The following is a 12,425-nucleotide window of genomic DNA, read 5'->3' as shown; positions in this document are numbered from 1 at the left end:
CTCCAGTGGATCTCAATCAATTATCTAGTGAGTACCTGTGCCACACCAATCAAAAAAGGCCCAGGTTTGATCCCCAATCTCTGCTGAGCTAGCTGTAGGCGGTTGGCCCCAGCAGTCCTGGGTTACGGGAGGGTGGAGGGCAGAGGGGGTTAATAAGGATTCACGTTCCTGTTCTTTATATGGCTTCCCCTGTTGGAAGTAAGTGTGTGTAGACAAGTAAGACAAGGTTCACTTCTGATGTTCTCTGCAGTCAAATAGCCTGGCAGCTCTCAATATCAAGGCTCAAATACGAGGAAGATGCCTGGCATTTGTAGAAACCTACCCTACCCTTTTTTCCCCCTAATTGGCCTTGAGTTTTCATCTGTTTTCCTGCCTCTCCCAAGAGATTACATGGCTGCTGGTAGGGAGGAGAACGTCTAATCACGGTGCTTCACGCACGTCTACTGTGAGGGACAGGCTTGACAGTCCAGGTGGTCTTTTACTGCCTGTCGTTTTTGTATGTTCGTATGTTCGAAAATTGATAAGAGAAAGGGAAAAAAGTACATTGCTACTGAATTCAGAATAAATTATTTCAATCCCTTCAGTTTTATTACTGTCTACGGTACTCCAGAAAGAAAAGCTACAATTACGATCCATCAATCTTGTTTGTAATCGTACAGAAATCTTATCATGCTGTTTGACCTTTAAATTATGCAGACGGTCTCTGAAATCACAATCAATCACAATCAAATGCAGATGGATTTTTATAATAAATGTCCATAATTTAGTTTCCAACAAGATTATTGGCCAAATTTTACTCTTTTGGGTAGGTTGCTATGGGGGATGGCACATTAGTGCTTGCCACAGTACTTTAAGGCACTGTTTCGCCCATTCCTATTTGATTGTGCAACATGGGCCCCGATATTTCCGGGAGGCGGGGAGAGAGCAGGGAAGCGCGGTAGCGGGGGGCTGGGGGGAACCGGAAAGCCCGGGGGTGCGGAGCTCCTGCTGAGATTAACGACAGGACCTCATTATCATTTCTGTCTTCCATTTCCTGCCTGGCAGCCGGCTTGATTCACAGACTGTTCGGCTGCTGGGCGGGAAAACCAGCGGCAGGAGGCCACAGCCAGGGACCATTAGGAACAGTCCCTGGCAATCGGGAGAGATCGGGGTTTGGTGGGGGTGGGAGGCCAAAGGCTCCCTTAAGGGACTGGGGGGGAGAACTCCTGCTCCCCCTGGCCCACAAGGAGTGCTATAAAAAGCACTAACCTGCTGGAGCCAGTAACTCTCGCCTCCATTTCGCTGTTGGGTTTCCCAAGCTCTGGGAAACCAGCCGACAGCTGCTAAATTTAATTCAGGCTCCCAACTGCACTGTGGGAGACTGATTTAAATATTATAATGAAGTGTCCCACCTCTCCAAGACAGGACACAGACACGCCAGGCAACCTGCCGCCATAAAACTGGCAGCAGACACGTATGCGGTGAGTTGGGGATGCATTCCTGATTGTTATGTACCGACCCTTGCTGGAGAGTGCAGGTTTGTGGTGTGTAGATTAGGACAGGCTTGGCTATGAGTATCCTGTTGATCCTAAGGGATGGATTTTCCTTTGGTGTTCCACCCAAAATCAGGCACAATAGCAATGGATAAGGGGGCTGTCGTGAGCAAGGCCGGGGTCGGCAATTCCACCGGCCCATCTGCACTGGCCTTGACCCTGTCCCAAATTCCAGCGACAGAATCCTTTGCATGAACTGAGCAGGTGCCCATACCATTCCCAGCACTACTGGGGCACCCGTTTCCGGGAACAGCGGGATTCCAGAATGGCACCTTGCCATCCTGTTACAGGGACCGAGGCGGCTCTGGCCTAAATGGCTGCTTCTTTGACCTCTGATGATGTATCGCAGGCGACTTACTCCGGGCGGAACAGACGGAGCTTCTAGGAGAAGCCAGCTTCCCACCAGCCCCGCCTCCAAGTACTACATCAGCACAGAGGTGAGGTGGATTGAAGAAGTGCTTGCCCCTTTCATCAAGAATGAAGAAACTGAGCAGAACCAGAGCCAGGAGTGGAAACAGGTTCCTCCAAAATTCCTCCCCTCACCGCCCAAATAACACTGATGCTGCAACCAAAATGAGCAAGAAATCTAAGCCAAAATATTTGAAAGAAGGAAAGGTTTAATCCTTTCTTTGACATAACATTAAAAACATTTAATCTCGTTGCAAGGGAGATTTTGCACCAGAGACCAGGGTCATTCAGTTCACTGAGCCATTTCCTTCTGATGCAACATGTGAGAGTATAAAAGGACTACCAATGGGGGGGATTATCGTGAAATAACATGTTATTATGAGCCAGTACTAGTGTAATGCTGAAATCCAAAATTGCTGGACTCACAGTATAGCACTCCCACCTCGTGAAGATCAATTGAGAACGCTGTAGTGCTCCAAAATTGAACACAGGAATAAAGACAGTTTTTAAACTATTTATAAGTAAAATATCTGAGAACTAAAGCAAACAAACGGTAACGCAATGACTCATCTGACACACTGGTGGGCCTGTAATTTTGAGCACAGAGGTCTGAGGCCTTCTCCTAGCCTGTATACCGAGCAGTAATAATGCAATAGGCCCATGCAGTGCGTGTTTGAAGCCTTTATACACAAGTGCACAAGGCTCATTATGGCCTTCCAATTTATTTAAGTGAAAATGGACATAATTTCAACATGGCGGCTGGAACTCGGGTGGGGGCGGGTGTATAGCTGCGTGGGAAATCCGGAAAAATATTCCATGCGTCAGCTCGAGCGATTGGGACTCATCTGAAGGCCCTTAATGTAACTTTCAGATGTTGCGTCTCTAAGCTGCGCAGTTGGTGTATTGCATACCCGAATGATGTGTTGCGAACTGGAGTGCTTAAAGGGCCATTACAAACATGGGTTTTGAGGGAGAAAGGAGGAATGTGCAGAGATGCAGTATCACAGGAGTAAGCCAGCCTCCTGCTTCAATGACTCTTCACTTCAGTTGCTACTGGCTGGTGTGAGGAGCAGGAGGGATAGATTGTACTCAGCTGATCAGAGGAGTGCCCTGCCTCTGCTACCAAGAAGGTCTGGCTCAAGGTGGCAGAGGAGCTGAGCAGCAGGAGCACGGTGGCAAGGTTGTGGGTACAATGCAGGAAGCGATTTAATGACCTAACCAGGTCAGGAAAAGTGAGTACAGTTACTGATTCACCTCCATCCTGTGGTGTCCATTATCCCTCCTCTCACTCTGTCTTGCTAAGCCTACTCCATCACATCACTCCTAACACCAACTTAAGTCTCATTATCAACTTACCTTCACCTTCTGTGCACTTCCTCATCTCCCCATTTGTGAACCCACCGCTCCCACTCACCCCAATCCTGATGTAATATGATGAATCTGTCTGATAGTCACCCTCTGATGCAGCTGTTTCATTGTCAGCCTCACCCAAAGCAATGCATCCATCGGGTGACCACGTCACCTTCACTCACTCACACCTTGTAGGAGAATAGAGAGCAAAATGTATGGGAGAGGAGTAGGACTGGAGGGGGGATCACCACAAATAGTGCCCCTGACAGAGGCGGAAGAGGAGGCATTGGAGCTCAGTTGAATGCCTGGCTGGCGAGACTGGCACCCCGCAAATGTCTGGTGACAGAACTTTAGCATCCTTCACACACATCATGAATTAATGATATCAATGATTGACTTGTTGCACACCTCAGAATGCTCATTGCAAACTAACTTCTGCGATGATTGTTAATATTGCTTTATGTTCTCTTTCAGGGCCTTCAAGGATTGATGAGGAGGCAGGCGCCATGGAAGAAGGCGATTCCACAGAGGAGCTCCATACCTCTGAGGGGCCACTGTCACATCATATTCAGCCATGCACCAGTGCAGAAACCGGCACTTTGATGGGTACTGTTAGGCAGATAGTTGGGTTGTCATCTGGTGATTCACCACTCACAAGTGAGGACGAGCAGACCCTGGAGGCAGGGGCAGCTGTGGAGGGTCCGCATCAGGGAGCGCACTCGTCTCCAAGCTCCGCTCAGTTGGACTCAGATGCTGAACCCCGGGGGCCAATGTTGAGAGTGAGAATGATGGAGGTACAGCTGCACCTTTGCGAGGTACTGGAAAACATGCCATGCACACTCTCCACCATAGCGGAGAGGATGGAGGAGTCCACCTCCAGCATTAGTGGAATGGTGGCACAGGTAATTGTGGGAATGTCTGCGATGGAGAGAATGGAAGCCTCCATTAAGCTTGAAGCACGGCTCACAAATGAGTCCATTCAGGCCATGACAACAGCCGTGCGGACTTTGGATGCCAACATGTCTGCTGCTTTAAACAGGCAGACAGATACTTTAGCCCGTGGCCTTAGAATGCATCACAGATCTGCTCCAAGCTGTTGTCCAGCAGAGTGGTGGGAGTGATGTTGCGCAGCCCGGGAGAGGGATGATGGCGAAAAGGAACATGGAAGTGGGAACGCCACTCAATGCGCTTCCACGTCTCACCTGTTGTCCCCCCTCTCAACCAGTACCCACAATGCTGTCTCCTCTTCCGATGGCCGAGTCTGCCCCTGCACAGATGCAGGTGGAGTAGTCTTTGTTGGGGGGGGGGGATCTTACGTGCTCCGAAATCCAGAGAGCATCTCAGCAGTCAGGGCAGAGACCTGAGCAACCTGCCACTACCTCTGCTGAAGCCACAGGGGTTGCACCACATAGAAGCAGTAGGAAGAGGAAGGCTAAAGTTTTGTAATCACCAAGGCTATGCACAAGAGTGTCTGACTAAATGTCATGTTTTTCATTTATATTTGTTCTTTCTTACATGTACATTAAATGTTATAATTGTCACCATCACTGCCACATCTTGAGTCCCTTTTGTGAAATCGTCCTTTCATTTGCTTCTTCACGAACGACAAGACTTGATGTCACCCAGTGGACACGTTTACAATGGGTGTATGTGTGGTTGAAGGACTGTTTTGTGCAATCTGGGCCGGTGGGGGGGGGGGGGGGTGGGGGGGCGGGTTGGGGGGTGGGAGTGGCTCTTGGTGGTGGTTATTCTAGGCAGTCCGAGTAGTTCACTGTCTTCAGTTTGCAGATCTCCTTATGAGAACCTGTTTGATATGAGTGACTCTCTGGCATCACGAGCAGCCATGTGCCCCGCTGCTCTGGTGATGGGTTCCCCATCTTTGTCCTCCTCCTTCTCCTCCTCCTCCTCCTCATCATCTTCGTCTATGTTTTGGGCTGATGAGGATGCTTCATGACCGCATTCGAGCTCCTCCACCTGTAACCCACTCTGCTGAGTGATGTTGTGCAGGACGCTCCAAAGAGCCAGCCCTTAAGTCTGTCTTGTGTGTGGAAGAGGGTTGGGATGAAATGAAGCAATCATGGCAGCTGCCAGGGAATTTGGCACACACCTGCAGAAACCTCCTCTGGTGGTGGCAAACCAGCTGTGCATTGATGGAATTAAATCCCTTTTGGTTGATGAACATTCCTGGTTCATATACAGGTCCTCAGATTGCTACGTGTGTGCAATCAATTGTGCCCTGCACTTGTGGGAACCCAGCCAGAGAATGGAAACCCACTGCCCTCTCAGTCTGGCTGATGTCATCGTAGAGGAAGATGATGTAGTCGGATGCCTTGGCAAACAAGCCATCCGTGACCTGTCGTATACACTTATGCGCAGATGACTGAGATCCTGATGATGTTACCGGTGGCGCCCTGGAAAGATCTGGAGGTGAAAAAATTGAGGGCAGTGGTGACTTTGAGTGTGACAGGCAATGCGTGGCCACCAGGCCCAGTCGGGAGCAGATCTGCGTGAAGGAGCCTGCAGGTGTCTGCGGCTCAATCTGAGCCTGCATAGGAACTGCTCCTCAGAGAGTTCCAGGAAACTCAGCCTCTGCCTGTACACCCTCACACATGGGTAGTGCCTCCTGTGACCTCAGCCCCTCCGTTGGACCCCTCTCTGCTCTTCTCCAGATCCTTGTGGCACATTTCTGTCTTGTGCATCTGCAACTCCCAGAACTGCACGCTGTGCCTGCCGTGGACGGTGATGTGCCTCCTCCTCAGATGTACTGTTGAATAGATTCATTGCGCCCCCATCCTGATGTTGTCAGTTTGAGGGGGTCCAAAATGTAGGTAAATATGTGTGAACACACGAATTCTGAGTGTGAACAGAGAAATCTCAGTCTAAACACAAAGAACTCCCAGCCAAAGGTTTGTCTGAGAGAACTGATTGCCCTGCTGCAAAAACTCACCTTTTATTCACTTGTGTCAATCACTGGTTTAAAGGTTCAAATGAGGGTCAGTTGCAACTCACCTCCGTTTCCATGGTGTGTTTCAGAGGCCACTGGAAACATGTTCAGGAGAAGTTAAAATGGATTGTGTAACTCAATACACGAAAAGTTAATCGTATTAAGTACTTTAAATACCTATATTGGCCCTTTGTACATCAGCCCGCGGCTTTGAATGCCAGAGGGACTTCCGGGTGTCAGAAGTGCACACGCATTCAAATGCATCAGGGTCAAACCCGGAAGTAGGCACGTTGGAGCCGGAATGAGGTCCCGCTCCGAAAACTGACTATTTTCAGTGCCCACCCGCCCCCGCCCATCCGCTCTTGCGGGTTAAAATTTATCCCAATATGTCTGAAGCACCGGAATAGGATTCCACTCGCTAAGTTCTTGACCTTGCCCTCATCAGGTTTAACATATCCCTACCCTTTACCCCCCCATCTATCTTCCCTCACTTGCTCCTTACCTGCGTACTTACTCTAGGAATGTTGGTTATTGTAAACCACACTACGACATTCTGTAAAACAAACAGTTCCATACTGCATTCCTGCAAAAACTGAAACTCAGACACAGGGCCTATACATCCTCGTGTTACCAGAAGGATGAGTTTGACCACTGCCTGCTCAGCTGGGGCTGAATCATATCTCTCCAGAGGAACAAAGTAACTTACTATAGATCCTGTGGAAAAGAAAATGAACGAGTAGGAAAAGCCTTAAAGCAGATGGGGTCTTGTCATCGGTGTTTTGGTCACGGCCTGAGCACTAGCAAAAAAGGAAAGAAGTCTAGCATGTAATTGCAGTCCTGTCCTTCATCAACTAACTAACAACTGAATGTACAAATTCAGCAGCATCATTTCGCTCGTGGAGGTGTGGCAGGGCAGCGCTTTCTCCCGCTGCTTTGGCCTACCACTGACTCCATCTCATGTCCCAGAAACGGGGTAATTTTAATAATCGGATGGATGCCCACGACCGTAGTTGCACAACAGGGACACCTGATTCACAGATGCAGCAGAAGTAGGCGTAGCACCCTGCCAGTCTGAGAGGGGAAGCCAGAGGCCCGGCTTGGGCTGAACATTTGCCTCCCTGGGATTGATTACTTTTGGACTGGCTACCCCCAGGATTCGCACTCGGCCCAGAATGGGAGCTACCCCTGCTCTCAGCAGATTTAGGTCTCATTGGGCTTATTGGCCGCCGATGTTAAATTTCCCAGGGAGGCCTGGGAATACCTCCCGGCACACTCCCAAACTGCTGCCTAGAAATAGGGAAGGCAGGTAGACGAAGCACCCACTCGCCCATCCTTCAGTTAGGATTTCTTAGGCAGTTGAAATGGGGTTGAAACCTGACAGACGCGGGTTCTATCCTGAATTGCAAGGCCTCTCTCGCCAAAACTGTGCTGGAAATCCACCCCCTCGAGTTTGCAGAATTTCTGCCATAGTTTCTGACATATGTTTTTGCAGCTGAATGACACCTTGGAAAGGACCCACGGTGACGAATTTTATCCTCCTCCTTCCGGTGGGAACGGGGCGCTTATGCGATGAAAATGCCAACACAGCACTTCCTGCCCCATTCCCATCGATGTCTGGGTCATCACCATTTTGGTGAAGGCCTTGAAATGTGCAGCACAGGTTCTTAATGTAAATGGGCAGTAGCCTTGTTAGTCCATTCAAATCAGGGTCCTATGATGTCAATAGGGCCCCAGTTGGTACTTGGCGTAGAGCAGCCTAACCAAGTGATCCTTAACCAGCTGCAGGACACTCAAGAAAGGTAAGAGAAAGAGTCATAGAGTCATAGAGTCATAGAGTCATACAGCACGGATAGAGGCCCTTCGGCCCATCATGTCCGCGCCGGCCATCAGCCCTGTCTACTCTAATCCCATATTCCAGCATTTGGTCCGTAGCCTTGTATGCTATGGCATTTCAAGTGCTCATCCAAATGCTTCTTGAATGTTGTGAGGGTTCCTGCCTCCACAACCCTTTCAGGTAGTGAGTTCCAGACTCCAACCACCCTCTGGGTGAAAAAGTTCTTTCTCAAATCCCCTCTAAACCTCCCGCCTTTTACCTTGAATCTATGTCCCCTTGTTATAGAACCCTCAATGAAGGGAAAAAGCTCCTTAGTATCCATCCTATCTGTGCCCCTCATAATTTTGTACACCTCAATCATGTCCCCCCTCAGCCTCCTCTGCTCCAAGGAAAACAAACCCAATCTTCCCAGTCTCTCTTCATAGCTGAAGCGCTCCAGCCCTGGTAACATCCTGGTGAATCTCCTCTGCACCCTCTCCAAAGCGATCACATCCTTCCTGTAGTGTGGCGACCGGAACTGCACACAGTACTCCAGCTGTGGCCTAACCAGTGTTTTATACAGCTCCATCATAACCTCCTTGCTCTTATATTCTATGCCTCGGCTAATAAAGGCAAGTATCCCATATGCCTTCTTTACCACCTTATCTACCTGTTCCGCCGCCTTCAGGGATCTGTGAACTTGCACACCAAGACCCTCTGTCTTGCCTAGGGTCCTCCCATTCATTGTGTATTCCCTTGCCTTGTTAGTCCCTCCAAAGTGCATCACCTCGCACTTTTCCGGGTTAAATTCCATTTGCCACTGTTCCGTCCATCTGACCAACCCATCTATATCGTCCTGCAGACTGAGGCTATCCTCCTCACTATTTACCACCCTACCAATCTTTGTATCATCAGCGAACTTACTGATCATACCTTTTACATTCATATCCAAGTCATTAATGTAGACCACAAACAGCAAGGGACCCAGCACCGATCCCTGTGGTACCCCACTGGCCACAGGCTTCCAGTCACAAAAACAACCTTTGACCATCACCCTCTGCCTTCTGCCACTAAGCCAGTTTTGTATCCAAAGTGCCAAGGCACCCTGGATTCCATGGGCTCGTACCTTCTTGACCAGTCTCCTGTGGGGGACTTTATCGAAGGCCTTACTGAAATCCACTGCGTTACCCTCATCCACACGCCTAGTCACCCCCTCAAAAAATTCAATCAAATTAGTCAGACATGATCTTCCCTTGACAAAGCCATGTTGACTATCCCTGATTAATCCTTGCTTCTCCAAGTGGAGACTAATTTTGTCCTTCAGAATTTTTTCCAATAATTTTCCTACCACTGATGTTAGGCTCACTGGCCTGTAGTTCCCCGGTTTTTCCCTACTCCCCTTCTTGAATAATGGTATTACATTAGCGGTTCTCCAGTCCTCTGGCACATCCCCTGTGGCCAGAGAGGTTCTGAATATATGTGTCAGAGCCCCCGCAATCTCCTCCTTTGCCTCACACAGTAGCCTGGGATACATTTCGTCCGGGCCTGGGGATTTATCCATTTTTAGGCCTGCTAAAACCGCCAATACCTCCTCCCGCTCGATGTTAATATGTTCGAGTATATCACAGTCCCCCTGCCGTATTTCTATGTCTACATCGTCCTTCTCCATAGTGAAAACAGACTCTAAATGACTTTTGTTGGGACAGGAGTAACATTAATGCTCCCTCACAATCATATCCCAACCCCCCCCCCCTCCGCCCCCCCATCCGTTCCTTAACCTACCAGGGACGGTTGGGCTCCACAGAGGAGCCGTTGGATTTTCTGCCCTCCCCAAATGGAGAGCTGCTCCAAACCGGTTGGCAATGGAATTCAAATGAGGTCCAACCATGAAAATGGTTCAGGCCACCGATCACTTCCTTCAGGTGGGTAACGCGCTCGCTCCACCTGCCTCCCAACTGAAGCAATTCAAGAACAGGGGGCCCCATTTAAAAATAAGGGGTCTCCCATTTAAGACGGAGATGAGGAGAAATTTTTTCTCTCAGAGGGTCGTGAGTCTGTGGAACTCCCTTCCCCAGAGAACGGTGGAGGCAGGGTCATTGAATATTTTTAAGGCTGAGTTAGGTATATTCCTGATTAACAAGGGAGTCAAAGGTTATAGTAGGTAGACGGGAAATTAGGGCTGAGGTCACAATCAGACAGTGAGTTCCAGACTATAGAGTCATAGAGTTATACAGCACGGATAGAGGCCCTTCGGCCCATCGTGTCCGCGCCGGCCATCAGCCCTGTCTACTCTAATCCCATATTCCAGCATTTGGTCTGTAGCCTTGTATGCTATGGTTTAGGTCAGCCATAATCTTATCAAATGGCAGAGCAGGCTCGAGGGGCCGAATGGCCTACTCCTGCTCCTAATTCATATGTTCGTATGTTAATCACTCCAAAATCAACCCTCAGACATCAGAAATAATCCTCTTGATTGGTCTCTAAATGTTGATTCCATAATTGGGATTGGCTTAGTAAAAATTAAGGCATAAGTCCTATAGAGAGAGAGAAGAGCAAGGATCCTAACACTGATCCCTGGGGAACACTGCTGTTTACATTCCTTCAGTCTGAAAAACATCCTTTAATCACTACCGTCTATTTTCTGTCCTTTAACCAACTTCCTATCCACATTGTCACAATCGCTTAAATACTGTCATGGAAACAAAGATAAGTAAATATTTATCAAACCCCTCAACCAGAATGTCAAGTGGAATGAAGTAATATTGTCATTGTAGATGTCTCAAGAGTACTACTTGTTCTAACAAATATTAAAGGAAAGCTGCATCTGATTCTACAATAAACTGCTGAAAATTTTCATTGCTATAAATCCTACCTGTAGTGTTTCTATAGTAAATGAGCTTAGCATGTGTTGGAACACCTAAACCATCCATGCTAGTTTTCAATAAACAAAAACATTTTATTTTTTAAAAGATATTGATATTTTACTTTACTCATTTATGATTGTTATAAATTAAACCACTATCATAACTTTCAAATGCTTTCAGGGTAATTAGCTCACGTAAAAACATACGGTAGGACAGTATATTTTCATATAATGTAAATTGTCCTAAATATTTGAAGCAGCATTAAAATAGACATCTCAGTAAATCCATTTTTAAAGTAGATGATCAGCAATAACCTCAAGAAAAAAAATGAAACAATTGTATGTTTACCGGGGCTTGTAATTAAAGCCAGAAGGGTTGATGCTAATAAGTCTAAATTTCACAGAGTTTGGTGTTGTTATTATGCATTAGGTATTGCCTTAAAGGCTTTGAAAATGATGCAGGAACCACAACATTGCACTGATACAACAGGAAGTGTCAAGACTGGATCATTTCTATTTTTCATGTAGGGATTGCAATAGTGCTATGTGATATCAGTAACAGACGTGTCACTGTGTGTGTTTAAAATTCAAAGTTAACAATGATGTTAGTTCAATGGGTTAATGCTTTGATTAAACAACAACAACAAACAACAACAACTTGCATTTATATAGCGCCTTTAATGTAGTAAAACGTCCAAAGGCATTTCACAGGAGCGTTACTAAAAAAATTTGACACCGAGCCACATAAGGAGATATTAGGACAGACTTGGTCAAAGAGGTAGGTTTTAAGGAGCGTCTGAAAGGAGGAGAAAGAGGCAGAGAAGCGGAGAGGTTTAGGGAGGGAATTCCAGAGCTTAGGGCCTAGGCAGCTGAAGGCACAGCTGCCAATGGTGAATGGATTAAAATCAGGGATGCGCAAGAGGCAAGAGTTGGAGGAGCACAGAGATCTCAGAGGGTTGTAGGGCTGGAGGAGATCAAAGAGATAGGAAGGCCATGGAGAGATTTAAAAACAAGGATGAGAATTTTAAAATCAAGGCATTCCCAGACCAGGAGCCAATGTAAGTCAGCGAACACAGGGATGAAGGGAGAACGGGACTTGGTGCGAGTTAGGATACGGGCAGCAGAGTTTTGGATGAGCTCAAGTTTATGGAGGGTGGAAGATGGGAGGCTGGCCAGAAGAGCATTGGAATAGTCAAATTTAGATATAACAAAAGGCATGCATGAGGGTTTCAGTAGCAGATGAGCTGAGGCAGGGACGGAGACGGCCGATACTGCGGAGGTGTAGGAAGGCGGTCTTGGTGATGGAGCAGATATGTGGTCGGAAGCTCATCTCTGGGTCAAATAGGATGCCAAGGTTGCGAACGGCCTGGTTCAGCCTCAGACAGTGGCCAGGGAGAGGGATGGAGCTGGTGGCTAGGGAATGGAGTTTGCAGCGGGGACCAAAGACAATGGCTTCGGTCTTCCTAATATTTAGATGGAGGAAATTTTTGCCCATCTCGGACAAGCAGTGTGACA

This window comes from Heptranchias perlo, chromosome 5 (genome assembly GCF_035084215.1).
Source record: "Heptranchias perlo isolate sHepPer1 chromosome 5, sHepPer1.hap1, whole genome shotgun sequence".
In the NCBI taxonomy this organism is placed as follows: Eukaryota; Metazoa; Chordata; class Chondrichthyes; order Hexanchiformes; family Hexanchidae; genus Heptranchias; species Heptranchias perlo.
This window is presented reverse-complemented; position numbering follows the sequence as displayed.